At 49.6% G+C, this 21,003-nt stretch overlaps 1 long non-coding RNA gene across 1 annotated transcript; it reads right to left on the bottom strand.

Annotated features, from left to right (window-relative positions):
* Positions 1–4,586: 4,586 nt before the first annotated feature.
* On the bottom strand, positions 4,587–19,243 carry LOC142923342 (uncharacterized). The gene is made up of 5 exons (XR_012940689.1): positions 19,072–19,243; positions 16,463–16,579; positions 10,944–11,118; positions 5,576–5,659; positions 4,587–5,309 (listed from the first exon to the last, which is right to left on the bottom strand). It is a non-coding gene; the product is annotated as an uncharacterized LOC142923342 (long non-coding RNA).
* Between the last annotated feature and the right edge of the window lie 1,760 nt (positions 19,244–21,003).

The raw sequence follows: 21,003 nt of genomic DNA, 5'->3' as shown, positions 1-21,003 counted from the left end.
AGGGCTCATCACATCCACTACATCCACGCACCTCTCCGGATCCACCCGTATAGGGTCGAAAGATGATTTTGTTCCAGGACTCATTGCAGCACTTTGTATTTCACCTTTTGATTTCACTTCGCTATCATTGCGGATCTTCTCATGCTTGTTTCGGGGTGATGACCGTGAAAACGTCCTCTCCAACGGAGAACAATTCAACGGTTTCTCGCCCGTGTGAGTTTTCTGGTGACGATGAAGATGTGGTTTATGTGCAAATGCCTTCCCACACACAGCAATTGAACGGCTGCTTACGCGTGTGTGCGTGGCACTGTGGAGAGTTTATCTTTTCCATTGTTGATAATTAAAGGCAAACTCTAAGCAAATTCTAAATAACGTCTAACCGAGACAGAGTAACGTCTCGTAAGTCGAACTACACGCGATTACCAGATTATCCACTAACAAAGAAACTTACCTGTTGATGCACGGCGTATCGATATCCCTGATGAGATCGACACGACCTCTCCCGAAGCAAAGTCGCCAACAAGTCGCCACGCAATCGTGCTCAACACGCTGGGTCTCGCAGGAGAAGGGTAGTCTGCAGGGCGAGGAGTCGAGCGTCTATCCTCAGGAAAATTCCTCTCCAAATGATCTTGATGTGTAATTTTAAGCCCCTTATAACTCCCCTCTAGCATCCAAATTCTTTGTTCTCAACGTGGCCTATCATGGCCTTGGCATTCAATTGTTAATTTTTACATTTACAATCCGCATTCCTAGCAACATAGCTTCGCTAATTTGGCCATTGTCCTTCAACTATAATAAGTATGCACATCTCACTGAATAATTCTGTACTTCGTGTTAATTTGCTAATATTCACGCCCGCAATGTTCTGTAAACTTCTGCAGGTTTAGAGGATTTGATAGCGACATACAGTCTGAAGGATCAAAATGATGTCGAGTTCAATTTGGACTAAGAAGTGCAAGTTTATGCTGTGCTGACCGTGTTTTATAAATATATTTAAGGACACTCTTGTTCAGCAGGGTGCTTCGAGAAAACGAGGGTGGTTATGCTTCCAATTTCTGTCATAAACTTTGAATAATCATCTGCATGGTTTAGCTTGTAAGCATGGTTTATAATAACGTAACGCCAAAAAAACCAATCACCTTTAAGTCTGTAACATACGACATTCGGTGTGTGTGTATACACCAGTGTATGTATTCAATATTTAGCACGTTTAATATGTTGGACGTGTTTTCATGGTAATTACATTCAATATTGAGGGGTTTACCAGCCCCTTGCACCCGTCCAGAGGCCTCGTGGGCCGCTGTGGTGGGGGAAATTGCTCACATCCACCACAGCGTTACCGTCCGGCACCGTCAATGAAGGAAGAGGGTTGTTTTTGCAAAACTTTACTCGTGGCAGGGGAATGACAAACAACAGGGAGTGCCTCCTTCTGAGAAACAAAAAACGAATGAAGGGGGTGTGGGAGCGTGGCGTAAGGTGTAGAAAGCCGTAAGTCACAGGTATTATTAGAATTGAGACAATGACACCAGCACACAATGGTGGGGTCGTTTGGAATGATGTTGCAATGATGAAAGATGGAGTTCTCCACTTGGCATTTCATGAACTTTACATTCCATTGTTATTTTTTGAATTTACAATATGCATATCTAGCAACAGAGCTTCGCTAATCTGGCCATTGAGCTTAAGCCTGAATACGTATGTTCATCTCACCGCATTATTCGCGTTCATTTGCTAATATTCACCCTGCAATGTGCTGCAAACTGCTGCCAATTCAAAGGCGTTACCAGGGACATGCAGTATTCAAATTGTGATTTGGAATTTGAGGTGCAAGTTTATACCGTGCTGACCTTGTTTTATAAATATATTTATGGACACTCGTGTTGATAATTGTTTGTCAGAACAACCAAGGTGATTTGTCCACGAATTTTTTTACAATTGCTGTAATACACTTTTAATGATCATCGAAATGGTATGGCTTGTAAGAGTGTATTTACACTGCTGTGTATGTACACTTGACTTTGACTCGTGTGTGTGTGTGTGTACAGGTGTTTGTTGTAAGCAGGAACAGGTTCGCAGATTTGCTGAGCATTTCTGTGAGGTCCTGGGGGAGGGAAAATCCCTCAGCCAGGAAAACATCGTGGCACAAAGTGAGGATGACCCTGCTGAGGCTGCGGTGCCTCAAATATTGGAAGAAGTCACCCCCTGTGAGTGGCTGGCTGAGGTGCCATCTGCTGAGGAAGTATTGAAGGCGATCCGGAGTCTGAGACCAGGAAAGGCAGCGGGCAGAGATGATCTCCCAAGCGAAATGCTGAGGGAGGGTGGCGTTTGTGCACAGACTGCCCTATATGACATCATAACAACAGTCTGGACCACTGGACGGGTTCCGCAGGATTGGAAGGATGCCCTGGTGGTCCCCCTTTTTAAGAAGGGGGACCGCACAGACTGTAACAACTACAGGGGCATCTCACTCCTCAGTGTGCCGGGAAAGGTCCTGGCAAGGATTATTCAGCATCGCCTTGCCAGGCACGCTGAGGAGAGGCTTGCGGAGCCCCAATGCGGTTTCAGGAAAGGGCGGTCCTGCACAGATGCCATATTTTCTGTCCGTCTGCTACAGCAGAGGTGTAGGGAATTCCAACAAGACCTACATCTCTGCTTTATTGACCTGGTCAAGGCCTATGATACCATCAGTAGGCCTGGGCTCTGGGTCGTTCTTCGTGCTTTTGGAGTACCTGACCCTCTGCTCACGATCATTAAGGACCTTCATGATGGTGAGCGGGCCCGGGTAAAACTACGTGGCCGGGAGTCAGAGCCATTCCCTGTACACCTTGGGGTGCGACAGGGATGTCCTCTGGCTCCCACATTATTTAACATCTATTTTGACCACGTAGTTCGTGAAGCCTTCAATAGCTGTACCGGGGGAATCTCCATATGGTACAGATATAATGGGAGGCTAATCGATGCCCGGGTGCGGTCAAGGGATGGCTCTCTATTGCTCAACCACGTTATGTATGCTGATGATTTGGTAATAGCTGCTCAGTCAGAGGAGGAGTTGGAGACGCTGCTGCTGAGACTGGAGCGTGCCACTAAGAGGTGGGGCCTTACCATCAGCCCACCAAAACTAAGCACCTGCCTGGGTATTTTGTACCATCGGACACTCCACCCCCACAACTCCCAATCGGTGATGGGGCAGTTGTGGAGAGAGTGGAGAGTTTCCCATACCTGGGCAGTGTGCTTATGACTGGCTCCAGTTTAACAGCAGAGGTCTCACTCCGAATCAGTCGAGCGGCAATATCTTTTCATCGGTTGCGTAACGCTGTGTGGAAGCTACCTGGTCTGTCGCTCCGCACTAAGCTTCAGGTCTTCTCGGCCACGGTCATTCCCTCCCTTCTCTACGCTTGCGAAACGTGGACCCCCCTAATGGAACATCTTCGCCGGTTAGAAACATTTAGGCTGGCCTGCCTACGATCCATCCTGGGTTTAACCAGACTGGATTGTGTGAGGAGCTCACAAATCCTTGAAAGATCTGGGCAGGGTCCCATCGGTGAGCTCCTCCGGCAGGCAAGGCTGCGATGGCTGGGTCATGTAGCCTGCATGCCCAGCCACCGCATGCCGAAACAGCTTTTGTTTGGCCGGATTGAGGGGGCTAAGCGGGCGCGGCACGGGCTAGAGAAGAGATGGAGTTTTGTGGTACAGGAGGACGTGGAGCTGAGTGGAGTTGCCGATGACTGGTAGCAGCGGTGTCAAGATCGGCCTCTGTGGAGGAGGCTCGTGAAGGATGCTACTGGGCAGTTGGAGGCAGTCGCCCTCCAACAACAACGGAGGGCGGAGGAGCGACGCTCACAACAACGAGCGGAACGCCGGGTGGCTAAAGCACAGCAGGTTGGCACAGTAGGGGGCACAGGTGGTGCATCAGCCAGTCATCTCAGTCAGTCGACCCGTGGCACCTGGGTCTGCCCAGTGACCTCCTGCCAGCGGGCGTTCGACACTTCACGTGGCCTCACGGTGCACATAGCCTGGCACAAGCGTCGTGGTGACGTCACCGCCACTTAGTGGCGAATGGCGGTTGTTGTTGTAAGCATTGTACAGTTAACGAACCATCAGAAAACTTTTAAAAATCTGATTTGTATTCATCTGCAAAAAAATATTAACGATAATATTGCTGTGCATGCACACTCGCGCGTGTGTACACTGCTGTGTATGTACACTCACGTGTGTATATATGTACTTCTGCGTGTATGTATAACAAACCATAATATAGGAAACACCACAAGACGAGCACTCGTCTGTGTATGTACACGTTTGTGTGCATATGTATGTAGGTACAATCGGTCGTGTTCGCAGTGGAACGCAATCCTTGTGTACATACACTGCTGTGTACACTGCTGTGCATGTACACTGCATTGTATCTCTGTATGTATGTACACCCCTGTATATGCACATTCGTAAGTGAATGCCCACCGCTGTATATATAGTCGTGTTTGGATACACACTCGTGTGCATGTCTACTCGTCCGTGTTTTTTTTAAGGAAGAATATGGTATCAATAATGTACGATCAGTCATCTTTAAAAAACAAATCAGGTCTTAATTCATCTGCAAGAATTTTAATGTTAAAACTCGCATCAAAATCTGTATTAATTAGCTTGGTCAAACAGTTAAGGAACTAGGAAAATTATTTCACTTTCAGGAATTCAACAGTTATAAAATATTCTCAAATCAAACACTTTAAAGTCGATTAATCATTTCCAATTGACGTCCTTTTCGATTTAAGCTATTCGTCAATAGGACCACAAAGGACTACAAAGCACCACCTTAACGTGACGAAGTCTAGAATAAACTTAAACACTCAAGAGACGGAACTCAACACAAAACACCACTACAAAATGAAAAACAAAAATGGGCCATTCCTAAAACAATACAGCACACATAGGCATAAGTATAATGACCACATTAGCTTAGGAGCGCTGATTAATATGCGGATTGTAAATTTACGAAATCAACAAGTGAATGCAACGTTCATGAAAGGCGACGTCTAGAACCGAAGATTTGCATCCCCAGGGGGGATTATGAGATATATTTTACAAATGCGCAGGATAATCTGACCCAGTACGTTGCGACAAAAGGCAAATAAATGGAAGTATGGACTTGAAAAAGACTTGACGCACATAAACAATATTATTTACTGAACCTGAGGCCAAGCTGAACAAGAGGCCAAATTTCTCAATCTCAGTAGTAATTGAATGCAGAATGCATTAGAATGGCGTGCATTTTTGTCATCGTCATGAAGTCCTTCAGTGTTCTTATGTTTAACCTGTGAAAATAATCACAAAACGCTGTTATCCTATTACACTGCTGTGCGTATGGACATGCGTAGTGTAGTGTACTGGTAGGGTAGTGGTAGTGTAGTGGTAGTGTAGTGGTAGCTTAGTGGTAGTGTAGTGGTAGTGTAGTGGTAGCTTAGTGGTAGTGTAGTGGTTAGCGCGCTGCTCAATTCTCTTTGGTTCTATTCGGTAAAGTCACGTAGGTAAAAAATTAAAACAACAAAAATCACGGCCTTCATCAGGTGAAGGGACCAACCTGTCCAGCGGACAGCGTTGGAGTGAAGAAAGCCAAGCGCTGGTCGCCTCCCTTTAAGCTGTGAGGGGGCAAACAGCAAACGCCCTGACAAAGAAAATTAGCATGAAACGCACCACTGACAAAGCTTGGAATTAGCACAAGATGATAATACACCACCCTGGGAGTTTGGAATAGCACTACTAGAATAAATATACTGTACCATTGAAATTTAGATTTGAAGCTTTCGTGCCTGCAAGGCTCCATACTCATTGGTTCTATTAGGTAACGTCACGTAGGTAAAAAATAAAACAAAAATCACGACCTTGGAAGTTTGGAGTGCCACTATTTGAAATAAATATACTGTACCATTGAAATTAGTTTAATGTTTGGTTCAATTTAGAACATCGTTCCAATGGTTGCTTAATTTGAAACCATCTTCTCGGTTGAAATTGTGTCTGTGTTTGTAAATCTGAATTGCCTCGTGAACAAATCTCTGATGATAACCTGTCGGTTTGCAAAGGACCTTGGTATCGGAGAAAATTATATCGTGATCACCCACAGCGTTGAAACAATTATCAGCTACGGCAGAATTCGTTCTGCCGTAGCAGAATTCGTTCTGCCGTGTTTCAAATCTGATTTGTGCTCGCGAATTCGGTCAGAGACATGTTGTTTCGTCTCCCCGATATAGCAATCACCACAAGTGCAGCTCAATTTGTAAACCCCGGAGTACTGTAAATCAAGAATGACATCCTTCACGGATGGGATCAGGTCACGGATTTTGTGTACTGTATTGAACCGGACCAGGATCTTGTGTTTGTTTAGAATTTTGGAGATCTTTTTAGTAACGCCTGCTATATATGGTAGTGTGATGGTTTTGACCGGAGTATCAAGTGGTTGTTTCTGTATGGAGGGAGAAACAGATTGGCGGAGGGAGAAACAGATTGGCGGATGGTATGGTCAGAGTATCCGTTTCTCTTGAGGGCCAGATGTACGTGTTTAAATTCACTGGCCAGGTGGTGTTGGTCCGAAATACAATGAGCCCTGTGGTATAACGTTTTGATGAGAGAATTCTTTTGAGTCGGGTGGTGGGAATCAGGTTTCAAGTAGGAATCTGTGTGGGTGGGTTTCCTGTAGACAGAATGTCCCAATGAGCAATCAGGTCTCCTCTCAAACAGAACATCCAAGAATGGCAACTTGCCATCTTTCTCCACTTCCATGGTGAATTTGATGGCGGGACGTCTGGAATTGATGTGGTGTAGGAAGAGGTTCAAAGCTGGGAGGCCATGTGGCCAAATGACGAAAGTGTCGTCTACATATCTCTTCCACAGGGAAGGTCTGAGGGTGGAAGTCTGGATGGCGTCTGATTCAAATTTCTCCATGAAAACATTGGCTATCACTGGTGATAAGGGAGAACCCATGGGGGTGCCCATGGGTTCTCCCTTATGTAGACACCGTGATATTTTGGCAGACTTCTTACGACTGTTTCCAGGCCAGCTGCCAAGTTGCCTTGGAATGCACAGAGACAGCTACCACTGGGAGGGGTGTCCAATTTCAAATGCGTTGAGATGCGAAATGTGAGTGGCTCATCGCGCTCAATGCACTCTGAGATGCCTTTGACGTCAAGGGAGGCGGCTTTGTCGACCTCAAATCACTGTCGGATATTTTATCGAAATCTTTGGATGGGTTGAAGCAGCCAAAAGGTCGCACACTCATCGCTCACCGCTTACAGTTCAGATCTTGCTTCCCGCCCTGGTTATTACTGCCGCTGCATTAACCACAAAGATACACACCCATTCCGTCACAGTGGATGTTCAGGATCTCCACCGATGTAATTTTAAATGCTTAGGCCACTATGTCCAAGGGGAGAATGACACATAAAATATCACTAAAAATGAATCAGCTAAATTTACACAGCAACGCCACCCACTACTGTGAAACTACAACAGTCTGTGTGAGACACAGCTGCACCTATCTCAAGGATAGCCTTGCCCCATGAGAATGACAGCACCAATACTAAGCACACTCACTGGCCATGTCGTTACTGCTGTTTATATTAAGCTCGAATGAATCCACCACACATTCCACCCACGGATGGGGAGATGGCGATGTCTGCCGTAGCAGGAAGGTGAAACGGTGTCGTGTTTGTCTCTTCACTGATCTAAGCCAGCGCAGCCCTCCTCCTCACTCGTCCAGGCATTTGAATTGAAGTCAGAGGTTGTGGAGGAGTCGAAAGAAGAGGTGGAGATGATGGAGGATGAGGTAGAGACGGAGGAGGAGAAATCGGAGGAAGAGAAGGCAAAGGAGGACGAGATTGTGATGGTGACAATGGAGAACACGGAGGGAGAGGATAAAGACAATACGGAGACGGAAGGCAAGGAGACAACAAAGGATGAACAGATGGTCGTGGTGGAGGAGATGGAGACGACGGACAAAGCGGAAACAATGGTGGTGGTGGAGGAAGAGAAGAGGGTGGAGGAGATGGTGGTGCTGGAGGGTGAGGAAAAGATGAAGGAGGAAGAGATGGTGCTAGTGGAGGAGGAGAAGGTGTAGAAGACAGAGGTGGCGCAGGAAGAGGATGAGGAGGTAGAGGAGAAGACGGTAGTGGAGGATGAAGAAGAGGGGATGGAGGAGGATGAGACAGAGGAGGAGAAGATGGAGGAGGTGCAGGTGGAGATGCACGAAAACAAGAGGAAGCGAGGGGGCCTCGCTCGCGTGACGACAGCGTTCACCTCACTCCTCCGCCATGTGCTGCTTTGTGGTGGCAGGTCCACCGCCCAGTAGGCGTGGTGGCGGTGGTCGTGGATCGGTGCCAACAATGACCGCTATCACCATACGACCCACCCACCCCGTGACACACGCCACACACACACCGCACGGTTCCCCAGAGAGACTGTGCCACTGCGACCACAGCTGGGGAATGAAGATGAGCAGAAGATGCCAGGACTACAGGGGAGAATGACTGCTACCAGGACACCTCACATCACACATACACACAGGACTATTCCATAAGCATAGCCGGCCCCACACTGGGCCCCTTCCATGCTGGTTTTCATCCAGGCAGTCCTCATGGGATGACCTTGCCATGGTTTCCAGGACGTGGAAGGGGCAGCTGACCCAGTGTGAGAGAGCTGGAGGGGTCTGGTGCAGACAATGAACAAAACCTGCACGTGCCAAGTCTCAAGGCCACCCTGTTAAGAATTAGGATCAATATATTTGTTGTTGGTGTTACTATAAACTTTGTGAAATCAACCCAGGAGGACACAACGTAACGTTGCATTGCTTGCGAGTGCTGCCTGGGTTGGTTAAATGTGCCTTGGCTCGTGTGTGCGCTGTCCCGGCTATGTTTGCGGCGGTACAAGGACAAATAGATAATAAGAGACGTTTTACGAAATGGTTCTTCTTCAGAGTACATACAAGCGGTGGTGGGAAAACATTCAGGTGATTCGCCTTCTTCCCCACAAATAATCCCATTCTCTGCCCCACAGCTACACTACCCCACCACTCCATTGGCCCTCTGCCCACTGCCCCTCTGCTCCACCATCTGCCACAGCAGTTGAAACAAATGATTGAGTATCTTAAATCCACCTGCCTCTGTGCACCAACCAGTGAAAATGGGTGCGCAACAATCAAGCGGCAAGTTGCGTTTGGTGGATTAAAGAGAAAGCAAATGCAGGACTGTGCCACTGCTCCACAATCCCAATTGCTTTGGCAAAATATTCAAAGAATGCTGCTGCTCACTAAACAGGTTGCTGCTTATGTCTTTAACGTGGGGGGTGTTTAGAGGCGGCCCATGGACCTAGTGGTCAAAGCACTGAATTGGCACCACGGAGTACCTGGGTTTGAATCCAGGCAGCAGCCTGTGATCAAAGCAGATTCTCAAGTCTAGCGAGTTAATGGTCTCAGCCCGGTCATCATTCACTGCACAACACAAACTATCACATGGCTGCAATGTGGTTCTCCATGTACTTAGGATAAATTCCAGCTGTAAGAAGTAACAACATTGTTGTGACCAACGTTGCTCTTAAATAAAGAACAGGTGGGAAAGTCCTACCCTTTACGATGTGGACCAGACAGCACTTGAAGGGTAGATGCTCTGTTATATTAGTTTCAGTGGGCCATTCTCTAGCACAAGGCTAGCATCATCATCACCACCCATCAACATTGCCAGCCATCTAAAACACACTCACACACTCACCATGATACTCACACACTCACCCTCAAAAACACACCCCTACCATCCTACTCTCACACACGTCATGAAAGTCACACATGCACCATTACTCACACACAAGCCTACAAACCCACAATGACAACAGCCGTAATTCGCCAATACATGACGGTGATGTAATCACAACAACCCAGGTGCCATGGGTTGATTGCTGAGCCAGGCTAGGTGCAGGAGGTTATGGAACAGAGCCAGGTCCCATGGGTTGACTGCTGTGCCAGGCTAGGTGCAAGAGGAGGTCATGGGACAGATACTGATGCTATGGGTTGACTGCTGTGCGACAATCCCACTTGGGCGACAGCCAAGGCCAAAGGTCAGAGTGCAGCCAGAAAACTCCTGAACCTGCACCACCTAGAGAGAAGGGGACATGGCGACATGGGGAGAGAGAGGAGGGAGACACGTAAGAGAGAGGGGAGGGAGACACGGGGAGAGAGAGGAGGGAGACACGGGGAGAGAGAGGAGGGAGACACGGGGAGAGAGAAGAGGGAGACACGGGGAGAGAGAGGAGACACGGGGAGAGAGAGGAGGGAGACACGGGGAGAGAGAGGAGGGAGACACGGGGAGAGAGAGGAGACACGGGGAGAGAGAGGAGGGAGACACGGGGAGAGAGAGGAGGGAGACACGGGGAGAGAGAGGAGGGAGACACGGGGAGAGAGAGGAGGGAGAAACGGGGAGAGAGAGGAGGGAGACACGGGGAGAGAGAGGAGGGAGAAATGGGGAGAGAGGGGAGGGGGACACGGGGAGAGAGGGGAGGGAGACACGGGGAGAGAGAGGAGGGAGACATGGGGAGAGAGAGGAGGGAAACACGTAAGAGAGATGGGAGGGAGACACGGGGAGAGAGAGGATGGAGACACGGGGAGAGAGAGGGGAGGGAGACACGGGGAGAGAGAGGATGGAGACACGGGGAGAGAGAGGATGGAGACACGGGGAGAGAGAGGAAGGATACATGGGGAGAGAGGAGGGAGACACGGGGAGAGAGAGGAGGGAGACACGGGGAGAGAGGGGAGGGAGACACGGGGAGAGAGGGGAGGGAGACACGGGGAGAGAGAGGAGGGAGACACGGGGGGAGTAAGACAAAGGAGGCACCTGTGGGCCAGATGCCTCCTTTGTCTCCCCCCCCACCACCGCCACTGCTGATGTGTCCACACTGCGCTTGGTTCACACCTTCTTCTGGCTGAGTCGACGTAGAGGAGGCCCAGCCAACGAGCCACCACTTCAGAAGCTTGCGAGCCACCGACGGTGACCGTGAGAGGGAATCCAAATCAGCCTCTCGCCACCCACAATGCACAGCACCGCCTCCACTCGCCCCGGCCTCAGCGGAAGTAGCAGTGGGCGGAGGCTAGGGGGGTGTGGTGGGTGGGGGGTGAGGGGGGTGTGGGGGTGAGGGGGGACATGGGGGGTGGCACAGGGGGAGTTATGGGGTTGAGGCGTTATGCATAATAAAGGTGTATTTGGGTTAGTCTCCAACACACCGATGTGCCAAAGTAGAAACTAATTGGCACTTTATTAATTGGCTGTGGCGGGTGGTGATGGGTTTTAAGACATTTATATTTACACGATCTTACCGCAAAAAAAAAACATGGGATTGGAGAGTTGGGGGTTTAGAGAGTTATGGGTTTAGTGGTATAAATGTTTGAGGGTTAGGGGTTTTTTAGGGTTTGGGTTGTAGGGGTTTAAACGGTTAGGAGATTAGAGTGTTAGGTGTTTAGAGGGTTTGGGTTTTAGGGTTTTTAGAGGGTTAGAGGTTTAGAAGGTTGGGGTTTAGAAGGTTAGGTGTTTAGAGGGTTAGGGGTTAGTTAGATTTTGAGATGGTTGGGGTTAGATGGGTTCGGATTTAGGCTAGGGATTAGGGTTGTAGAATGTTAAGGTTTCGAGGTTTACAGGGTTAAGGGTTCTGAAGGTTACGCTTTAGAAGGATATAGGTTTCGAGGGTTAGGGTTTTAGAGGGTTTGGTTTTTAAGGGTTTAGAAAGTTAGGGGCTCAAAGAGTTAGGGGTTTGGGTTCAGAGGGTTAGGGGGTTAGAGGCATAGGGGTTTAGAGGGTGAGGAGTTTAGAGGGTGAGGGGTTTAAGGGTTAAGGGGATTAGAAAGTTAGGGTGTTAAGGGTGAAGGGGATTAGAGGGTTATGGTTTTCGAGTATAGGGGTTTAGAGGGTTATAGGTTTAGAGGGTTAGGGGTATAGAGGCTTAGGTGTTTATAGAGTTAGGGTTTTAGGAATCTATGGGTCTATGATTAACACGAACCCTATGGGAGACCCAACGATTAACACTGAACCCTATGTGAGCCCCAGTGATTAACACTGAACTCTATGGGAGACACAGTGATTAAAACTGAACTCTATGGGAGCCCTAGTGATTAACACTCAACCCTATGGTAGACCCAGTAAATAACAATGAACCCTATGGGAGACCCAGTAACACTCAACCCTATGGAATGCCCAGTGAGTAACACTGAACCCTATGGGAGACCCAGTGAGTAACACTCAACCATATGGGAGACCCAGTGATTGATACTGAACCCTATGGGAGACCCAGTAATTAACACTGAATTATATGGGAGACCCAGTGAGTAACACTGAACCCGATGGGAGACCCAGTGATTAATACTGAACCCTATGGGAGCCCCAGTAATTAACACTGAACCCTATGGGAGACCCAGTGAGTAACACTGAACCCTATTGGTGCCCCAGTGATTAACACCAAACCTTATGGGAGACCCAGTGATTAACACTCAACCCTATGGGAGACCCAGTGAGTAACACTGAACTCTATGGGAGATCCAGTGAGTAACACGAACCCTATGGGAGACCCATTGATTAACATGCAACCCTATGGGAGACCCAGTGAGCAACACTGAACCCTATGGGAGATCCAGTGATTAACACTTAACCCTATTGGAGCCCCAATGAGTAACACTGAACTCTAAGGAAGTCCCAGTGATTAACACTGAACTTTATGGGAGACCCAATGATTAACACCGAACTCTATGGAAGCCCCAGTGAGTAACACTGAACTCTAAAGCCACCCACTCCCGAGTGTGCTGATTCGGTCTCAATAGGTGCTCGCTAACAGCACATTCCCCAACAGTCTCTTCAGGCTAAAAGGGAATCTCAAACAGGGAATGTATTTGTCTTTGTGTGAGAGTGAGTCAGAGTAAGTTTGTGCGAGGGTGAGTTTGTGAGAGTGAGTGAGTTTGTGCGAGAGTGAGTTTGTGAAAGTGAGTTTGTGAGAGTGAGTGAGCTTGTGAGAGTGAGTGAGTTTGTGAGGGTGAGTGAGTTTGTGAGAGTGAGTGAGCTTGTGAGGGTAAGTGAGCTTGTGAGAGTGAGTTTTTGAGAGCGAGTGAGCTTGTGAGAGAGAGTGAGCTTGTGAGAGTAAGTGAGCTTATGAGAGCGAGTGAGTTTGTGAGAACGAGTGAGTTTGTGAGAGCGAGTGAGCTTATGAGAGCGAGTGAGTTTGTGAGAGTGAGTGAGCATGTGGGAGTGAGTGAGTTTGTGAGAGTGAGTGAGCTTGTGAGAGTGAGTTTGTGAGTGTAAGCCTGTGAGTGTGAGTGAGCTTGTGAGTGACCATGTGGGAGTGAGTGAGTTTGTGAGAGAGAGCTTGTGAGAGTGAGTGAGCTTGTGAGAGTGTGATTGAGATTGTGAGAGTGAGTGAGTTTGTGAGAGTGAGTGAGCTTGTGAGAGTGAGCTTGTGAGAGTGAGTGTGTAGTATAGCGATTAGTGTGCTGCGCTACGAACTTGGCGACCCAGGTTTGATTCCCTCTAATGGTCAACACTGGTGACGATTATCTGAACCAGGTATCCCGTAGGTCAACACAGCCTCAAATGAGTGTCTGGTGAGGTGTGTGCACATCACCAGGCACTCATTTGAGGCTGTGTTGACCTACGGCCAACTTCATCTCCCTAGTGGTGATGTGCACACACCTCACCACAAGGGAGACGAAGTTGGCCGTGCCTGTTGCTGGCCACCCACCCCCTCGTGTTCCATGCTGGCTTTCATAGGTGCTTGCTAACAGCATTTGCCCCAACGGTCTGTTATGGCTATACGGGGGATCTTTATCTTTGTGGGTGTTTTTGTGTGTGCGTTTGTGGGTGGGTGAATTATTGAGTAGATGAGTGGGTGACCAAGTGAGAATTGGTGGATGAGAGAGTCTGTGAGTGAGTGAATCTGTGAGTGGTTGAGCGAGTGGATGAGTGAGTATGTGAGTGAGTAGGTGAGGGACAGGGTTAGTGAGTGTGTACATTTGTGTGTGAGTGGGTGTGTAGGTGAGAGAGTGGATTATTTGATAAATGAGTGGGTGGGTGAGTGCATTTCTGAGTGAATTAGTGAGTGAGTGGGTCAGTGAGTGGCTAATTGAGTGGGTGAGTGAGTTTCTGAGTGATTGGGTGGATGGGCGAGTAGGTGGGTGAGTAGGTGAGTGAGTGGATACGTGATTGAGTGAATGAATAAGTTAATCATTGGTGAAGTAGCTGAATGAGGAAGTGACGGAAAGAAATAAATGTGAAAAAGTGGGTGAGTGAGTGACTAATTGAGCAAGTAGATGAGCGCGTTAGTGAGTGAGTAAGTGAATGAGCAGGTTATTGATTGAGTGGATGAGTGAGTGGGTGAGTGACTGATGGAGTGAGTGAGTGATGAAATCATTGGGAGGGTGAGTGGGTGAGTGATATTCTGAGTTCGTGGTTAAGGGAGTGGGTGCTTGAATGAGTGGAAGAGTGGATAGGTAAGTGGGTGAGTGAGTGTGTGGGTGAGTAGGTGAATGAGTTTCTGATTGAGTGGCTGAGAAAGTGGGCGAGTGGGTGATTTATTTAATGAATGGATGAGTGGGTGAATGAGTGGTGAGTGAGTAGCCGAGTGAGTTTCTGAGTGGGTTAGTGGGTGAGTGAGTGGAGGATGAGTGAGCGAGTGAGTCTCCGAGTGAATGGGTGAGTGATTGAATTAGATAATAATTGACCGAGTTGCTGATTGAGTGAGTTACTGAAGGAATGAGTGGGGAAACGAGTGAATTGGTGAGGGAGTGGGTGAGTCAATAAGAAAGTGAGCGAGAGAGTAGATGAGTGAGTTTTTCAGCGAGTGGGTCGGTGGTTGTCGGAGTTTCTAAGTGAGTGGATGAGTGATTTTCTGAGTGCATGAGTGAGCGAGTTAGTGAGTAAGCATTGGTCAGTGAGTGGCTGATTGAGTAAATGAGTAGATAGGTTAGTGAGTGAGTGCGGATGAGTAAAGGAGTTTTTGAGTAGGTGGTTTGGTGGTTGAGTGAGTTTCTGAATAGGTTAGTGGGTGAGTGAGCTTCTTCCTGCTTCTGTGAGCGAGTGAGTCTGAGTGACTCTGTGAGTGAATGGTTGAGCGAATGTGTGAGTGAGTCAGTGGGTGAATGATTGGGTGAGTGAGTTTCTGAGTCAGTCTGTGAGTGAGTGGATGAGCGAGTGGGTGAGCGAGTGGGTGAGCGAGTGGGTGAGAGATTGGATGAGCGAATGGATGAGTGAATGGATGAGTGAGTGGATGAGCAAGTGAGTTTACGAGTTAGAAAGTTGTTGAATGAGTGGGTGAGCGAGTGGGGGAGTAAATGGGTGAGTGGAGGAGTGACATTCTGAGTTGGTGGTTGAGGGAGTGGTTCTTAAGTGAATGGAAGAGTGGATGAGTGAGTGGGTGAGTGAGTGGGTGAGTGAGTGTGTGGGTGGGTGCTTGATTGAGAATGTGAGTTGTTGATCGATTGTGTGGGTGAGTGCGTAGGTGAGTGAGTTTCTGAATGAGTGGCTGATAGACTGGGCGGGCAGGTGAGTGAGTGGGTGAGAGTCTCCAAGTGAGTGGGTGAGTGAGTGGGTTGTTGAATGAGTGAGTAGTTGAGTGAGTAGATGAGTGAATGGGTGAAATGATTGAGTGGATGAGTTAATGGTTGCGAGTGAGTCGGTGGGTGGAGGAATGAGTTTCGGAGTGAGTGGATGAGTGAGTGAGTCTGCAAGTGAGCGAGTTGGTCAGTGAGTGGCTGAGCGAGTGAATGAGTAAGTAGGTCAGTGAGTGGGTGCGGATAAGTGAGGTAGTTTTTAAGTAAGTGGGTCGGTGGTTGAGTGAGTTTCTGAATAAGTTAGTGGATGAGAGCTTCTGAGTGAGTCTGTGAGCGATTGAGTCTGTGAGTGAGTCTATCAGAGAGGGAGTCTGTGAGTGAGTAAGTAAGTGGGTGAATCTGTGCGCACATGGGGAAGTGGGCGAGTGAGTGCACGAGTGGGTGAATTATTTTGTGAGTCAGTTTCTGAGCGTGTGAGTGGGTGAGTTTATGAGTGATTCTGTGAGTGGATGCACAAGTGGGTGAGCAAGTGGGTGGGTAAATGGGTGAGCGAGTTCTTGAGTGAGTGGCTGAGTGAGTAGGTGAGGGATTGGGTGAGCGAGTAAGCCTGTGAGTCGTTGAATGGATGGGTGCACGAGTGGATGAGTCTGTGTGAGTCTATGGGTCTTTGTGCAAGTATATTGTCGGTGTTTCGACGGGTCTTTGTTTGAGTTAATTGGTTTCTGTGTAAGTCTATGGGTCTGTGTGAGTCTATGGATCTATGTGTGAGTCTTTGGGTCTCTGTGTGGTGCACATAGCCTGGCATGTGAGTAGGGGGCGTACCCCTGTGCGTATGTGTGGCGGGGACACCGTACCCCTGTGCGTATGTGGGTGGGGTACCGTAACCCTGTGTGTATGTGGGTGGGATACCGTAACCCTGTGCGAGGGGATCTTTCCACCCTGGGGCAGAGGGAGGATCATGAAGGTGGACCCAGAAGCGCTCGGCTTGGGAGACGAACCTTCCTCCTCCTGCTTCTTATTGTTGTGCTGGGGGGTAGGGGGTGTGGAGAGGGAGGAAGGGAGGAGGAAGAGAGGAAACTAAACTATTTATATTTTACCAGGTGAGGCCCACCGAGCTACACAGCTCTTCTTCAGAATAGAAAAGGCCAAAAATTATCGGTCAACGAAGTGGCTTATCATCACGTCGACATTATAGAAACCTAACACTCTGAACGCGACCACAGGGAGAGAGAGACATGCAAACTTAAATATATAGCAGGTGTGAGGGTAGGGATCGACCCACGACCTCCTGTATAACAGGCGAGGTAGTTACGGGAGAAAGGAGAGGGATAGAGAGGCAGGGAAAGAGAGGGAGGTAGAGGGGGTAGGGGAGAGTGGGGGGAGAGAGGAAGAGGAAGGAAGAGTGGGTAGTGGGTAAAGGGAGGGGGGGCAAATAAGTCAAACTCACAGTATTGCTTGCACTCACCATGATACAATCACCATCAAACTCACACTGTCACATACCATCACTCACATCCTCACCACGATTCTCACACACCCACACACACTTACCCTCATAAACACACCATTACTATCCAACTCGCACACACGACATGATAGTCACACACTCAATCACCATTACTTACACAAAAGCCCACCAACTCACAACAATGGCCACCATTCGCCACTACGTGGCGGTAATATCACAACAAACCAGGTGCCATGGGTTGACTGCTGTACCAGGCTAGATGCAGGAGGAGTACACGGGACAGACCCAGGTGCCATGGGTTGACTGCTGTACCAGGCTAGGTGCAGGAGGAGGTCACAGGACAGATCCCGGTGCCACAGGTTGACTGCTGTTCCAGGCTAGGCGCAGGAGGAGGTCACGGGACAGATCCTGATGCTATGGGTTGACTGCTGTGCGACAAATCCACTCGAGTGACAGCCAAGGTCAAAGGTTGGAGTGCAGCCAGTAAACTCCTGACCCCTGAACCTGGACCACCCAGAAATAAGAGCGGGATGGAGACACAGGGAGAGAGAGGAGGGAGACACGGGGAGAGAAAGCAGAGGTAGGAGGCGAGTGCGTGGAGGAAGCGAGAGCTCCTCTAGAGATGCAGGAGGTAAAGATGGTCCAGAATCAACGACGACTGCAAGGTATGCTGGGAGGCAAGGTCATGTGACCAACGCGGCACAGGGGCGGCAGTGCTGGCTGGAGCCATCGCTGTTGGAGTCGCATGGGCAGAGGACCCAGAACGCATCCTTCATCCCAGCACCTACAGCAACCACAATCACCACCACAACTATAACCAAAACAACCATAAAATAACCACAACTAAAACCACACCTCCAATTAGCACGGTTGGCTGGGTAGGGTGTGATAGAAGTTCAAAATATATACAACTACCATAACAACCATCATAACCACCTACACCACAACTATGACCATTACAACCACCACCTACACAATTATAACAAATATAACCACAAACACCACAACCGCACATATAACCACAACCTACACAACCACAATTATAACCACAACCAAAACCACCACAACCAGAGCCACAATTACCATAACAAACCAACATAACCACCTACACCACAACTGTAACCTCAACCACCACTACAACCACCTATACAACCAAAACTAAAGCCACAATTATAATCACAACCACCACAATCATAACCACAACAACCACCACAACCACCACCACGACCGCCACCACGACCACCACCACCACGACCACCACCACGACCACCACCACGACCACCACCACGACCACCACCACGACCACCACCACGACCACCACCATAACCAAACAAAAATATTGACGTAGATACTACACAACCACTGCATGAAGGGTCTCTATCCCTCTGTGGATGGGTGAGTTGATGAGTGGGTGGGTGAGTTGATGAGTGGGTGGGTAGGTGAGTGGGTGGGTGGCTGAGTGAGTGGGTGGCTGAGTGAGTGGGTGAGTGAGTGGGTGAGTGGGTGGCTGAGTGAGTGGGTGGGTGAGTGGGTGGCTGAGTGAGTGGGTGGCTGAGTGAGTGGGTGACTGAGTGAGTGGGTGAGTGAGTGGGTGGCTGAGTGAGTGGGTGACTGAGTGAGTGGGTGGGTGAGTGGGTGGCTGAGTGGGTGGGTGAGTGAGTAGCTGAGTGGGTGGCTGAGTGAGTGAGTGGCTGAGTGTGAAATGGACTCGAACCTGCACCTCTGCATTGCAAGTCCAGTGAGCTCACGGCCCGCGTGTGGAGGGTAAAGTGTGGCTACGCCCAGCGTGGAAGAGGAGACCAAATACTCCACATCGCGGCCTCAAGTGGAGGCCATTTCTGCCACGACAACAAATCCGTCCCTCCAGAGATACAAAAAAACTAAATTTAACTCATCCCATCAGCCGCAATCTGGCAGTGCCTCTCCTCATCATCATCATCAGCAGCAGGGCCGTGAACTCAGCAGGCGCCTAGCGCGTGACGGCTGTGGGCCAGGCGCCTCCTCTGCCTCCCCCTCCCCCGCACCACCGCCACTGCTGCTGTGTCCACACCGTGCAAGCTTCTCGCCTTCTTCGGGCTGAGTCGACGTAGAGGTGGCCCAGCCACCGAGCCGCCGCTTCAGAAGCTCGCGAGCCACCGACGGTGGCCGTGAGCGGGAATCCAAATCGGCCGCTCGCCACCCACAATGCACAGCGCCGCCTCCACTCGCCCCGGCCTCAGCGGAAGAAGCAGCGGGGGGAGGGGCGGGGAGAGGGGCGGGGCGAAGGTGGTAAAGGGGTAGGGTGAGGAGGTGTGGCCAAAGGGGGGAGGAGCTCCGGTGGGGGGAGGCGCTCAGGGCTGGTTACGTCATGGTGGGCGTGGTCACATGGAACCGCCCCCTCGTCTCGCGCCACGCGCTTCCCCCTGGCAGTTTGTCCGTTGGAGAGGCGGGGAGAGACTCTGGCGAAGGTGAGGAGCGGTGTGGTGGTGTGAGTCTGTGTGTGTGTGAGTCTGTGTGTGTGTGAGTCTGTGTGTGTGTGAGTATGTGTGTGTGTGAGTCTGTGTGTGTGTGAGTCTGTGTGTGTGTGTGAGTCTGTGTGTGTGTAGTGGTTAACGCGCCGCGCTATGAACCCGGTGACTCCGAGTTGGATTTCCGCTCAAGGCCAACACCGGTGACAATTATGTGAACCGATCCTGGGCCTCCCCTAGGTCGACTCAGCCTCAAATGAGTACCTGGTGTGGTGTGTAAACGTCGCCACTAGGGAGACAAAGGCGGCCGGGCGTTGTGTTGGCCACCCACGCCCTCGTGTGCCGTTCTGGCCTTCATAGGTACTGCTGGCTATCAGCACTTGCCCCAACAGTCTATTTCATCTATAAGGGGGATCTTTATCTTTGTTGCTAGTGGTGTTGTTGGTGGTGTTGATGGTGGTGGTGTTGATGGTGGTTGTGTTGGTGGGGTTGTTGGTGGTGTTGGTAGTCGAGTTGGTGGTGTTGTTGATGGTGGTGTTGTTGGTGTTGATGGTGGTGGTGTTGGTGGTGGTGTTGGTGGTGGAGGTGGTGTTGTTGGTGGTTTTGATGGTGGTGGTGTTGTTGGTGGTGGTTTTGGTGGTCGTGGTGGTGTTCGTGGTGTTGGTGGTATTGATTGTGGTGTTGTTGGTGGTTGTGTTGGTGGTGTTGATGGTGGTGGTGTTGGTGGTTTTGGTGATCGTATTGCTGGTGTTGTTGATGGTGGTGTTGATGGGGGTGGTGTTGATGGAGGTGGTGTTGATTGGGGTGGTGTTGTTGATGGGGGTGTTGTTGATGGGGGTGGTGTTGGTATTGTTGGTGGTGTTAGTGATGTTTTTGGTGATGGTGTTGATGGTGGTAATATTCTTGTTGGTGGTGGTGCTGGTGTTGTTGGTGGTGGTGTTGTTCGTGGTGTTAGTGGTGGTTCCTACGATCCGTCATGGCTTTAAACAGGCTGGATTGTGTGAGGGGCTCACAAATCCTTGAAAGATCTGGACACTTTCCCACCAGTAAGCTCCTCCGGCAGGCAAGGCTGCGTTGGCTGGGTCTTGTAGCCCGAATATTCAAGCAGTTTTTTTGGCCGCATAAAGGCGGCTAAACGGGCATGACATGGGCTGTCGAAAATATGCACTGATGCTGTCTGGGAGGATGTGGAGCTGAGTGGACTTGCAGAAGTGTGGTATCAGCGGTGTAAATAGCATCCTTCACGAGGAAGCTCGTGAAGGATGCTACTGGGCAGTTGGAGGCAGTCGCCCTCCAACAACAACTGAGGGCAGAGGAGTGACGCTCACAACGAGTGGCGGATAAAATTCAGCAAGTTGGCACAGTTTGCGATACAGCTGGTGTATCTACCAGTCATCTCAGCCAACCTTTGGAACCTGGGTCTATCCCGTGACGTCTTGACAGCCTTCGGCACTTGACGTGGCCTAAAAGTGCACCTGGCCCGGCACAGGCGCCGTGGTGACATTACCGCTACTTTGTGGTGAATGTCGGTTGTT

The sequence above is a fragment of the Petromyzon marinus genome, unplaced genomic scaffold (genome assembly GCF_048934315.1).
Source record: "Petromyzon marinus isolate PM22_M1 ecotype Great Lakes invasive population unplaced genomic scaffold, UKy_Petmar_22M1.pri1.0 PM_Scaffold_432, whole genome shotgun sequence".
In the NCBI taxonomy this organism is placed as follows: Eukaryota; Metazoa; Chordata; class Hyperoartia; order Petromyzontiformes; family Petromyzontidae; genus Petromyzon; species Petromyzon marinus.
This window is presented reverse-complemented; position numbering and strand designations above follow the sequence as displayed.